We start from the raw sequence: 2,292 nt of genomic DNA on the forward strand, positions 1-2,292 counted from the left end.
CTAGTCAAAAGACAAGTCCATATGCTAGCCAATAGACTAGTCCATAGGCTAGTCAATATACTACATCACAGTTTAGCCAGTGGACTATTACATAGGCTAGCCGATAGAATAGACCATAGGCTAGTCTATAGAGTAGTCCATAGGCTAGTCAATAGACTAGTTCATAGGCTAGTCAATAGACTAGTCCATAGGCTAGTCAGTAGACTAGTCCATAGGCTAGTCAGTAGACTAATCCATAGGCTAGTCAGTAGACTAGTCCATAGGCTAGTCAGTAGACTAGTCCATAGACTAGTCAGTAGACTAGTCCATAGGCTAGTCAGTAGACTAGTCCATAGGCTAGTCAATAGACTAGTCTAAAGGCTAGTCAATAGACTAGTCTATAGGAAAGTTAATAGAGTATTAAATAGCTGGTCAATATACTTGTCCATAGGCTAGTCAATAGACTTGTACATAGGCTAGTTAATAGACTAGACCATAGGGTAGTCAATAAACTACTTCATAGAACAGTCTAAAGGCTGGTCAATAGGTTAGTCAATAGACTAGTCCATTCTAGTCCAAATAGTCTAGTTTATAGAATAGTCTAAAGGCTGATCAACAGGCTAGTCAATAGGCTAGTCCATAGGGTAGTCATCAGACTAGTTAATAGACTAGTCAATACACTAGTTCATAGGCTAGAGTAGTTCATAGGATAATTAACAATAGAATAGTCCAAAGACAAGTCCATAGAATAATTCATAGTCTGGTCCATAGGGTAGCCTATATACAAGTTCCTAGAATAGTTTATAGATTATTTCATAAAATAGTTCATAAAATATTCCATAGACTACTCTACCATATGGATTGGACTTGTCATTCGTATGAACTAGATTAGTCAATAGATTTGTCGTAGACTAATCAATATAAAGAAAATAAAATTTCCAGATTTTAATTTTTCAGAACTACTATTTACCAAAGCTTCGGCAGCTTTAAAAGTGATGAAAATATTCTGCTATTTCCTGATAAGTATTCAACCTTTAACCATCTAAAGGACTTGCTAAGAATTCTTCAATTTTGTTTAAAGTTAATAATTATCTGTGGTGTAGTTGTTCATCGAATATATGCAAAAGACCAATTTTCTATTTAGGCATTCAGAAAATGTTAAATGGATTTAATAATATTAAACTGAGATTAGAAAATGGATCGTTTTAAAAAGGATACTAATTCAAAGTTTCTGCTATTTTAAAGTTGTATACCAAGTGTCCTATTATTTTGAATCCAACAGAGTATATACAAATTATAGAGTCTCTAAGTATTTGTGTTGTTAATAACTATCGAACACTTTTTTCTTCGTTGTAGTTGTGAAATTAATTTAAATATATTTTGATAATTAAATTGAAATTGTTAGTACATTTATTAGTGGCTATTTTTATTTTTTGTAATTGCAATGCAGTTGTTATTATTGTAATTATTAGCAATGTTGTGTTACTATATGTAAGAGACAGTTGTAATAATGTTTATTTTTTTTTTATTCTTAATTAAATTTATTTATTGTTATTATTAACTTACAATTTATTTATATAAATGCCGTTTAAAATTGTTTTTTACTCTGCTTAAAACATGTATTATGCGGGAACTTTAGTTGAATTGTTTATTTAATATTTTTTTATTTCAATTATTAAATTTTGTTTTATTATTTTTTGTTTTAATATTTATTTTTAATTATTTCTTTTTTTTATTTTTGTTTATTACTATTGCTTTGTATTGTTTACTGTTTATTTGTTTTTAATATTTTATTGTTTTAATAAAAAAGTTTAATGGACGTTAGTGCGTTTGTATTGAGTCCTTGTTGATATCAGACTGTATTTTTGCGAAAAACTTCATTGGGATGCTGTTGACTGAAATTCTGACGTGATGAACATTGCTGTAAAAAAAATGAAAAGAAAAATGATGTTAACATTTTGTGTAAACTAATTAGTGCTATAGATGTGTGTAAACAAATTGTATAAACTAATATTTTTTAATATTTAAATTATATTAATTTTAAGTACGTAACCCTTAAAGATTAAAATGATATTTACATTATTTACCAAAAAAATAGTAGCTATACCAAGTGAGCTTTGCTACCCTAAAAGCAATTAAATAAAAAATTTAAAATTCGAACTGCAATAGATTTTCAGATATAGTCTAGTCTAATCTACAGTATAATCTACAGTCTAGTCTATAGTCTAGCCTATAGTCTAGTCTATAGTCTAGTCTATAGTCTAGTCTATAGTCTAGTCTATAGTCTAGTCTATAGTCTAGTCTATAGTCTAG

Source organism: Lucilia cuprina, chromosome 6, assembly GCF_022045245.1.
Source record: "Lucilia cuprina isolate Lc7/37 chromosome 6, ASM2204524v1, whole genome shotgun sequence".
Lineage (NCBI taxonomy): Eukaryota > Metazoa > Arthropoda > Insecta > Diptera > Calliphoridae > Lucilia > Lucilia cuprina.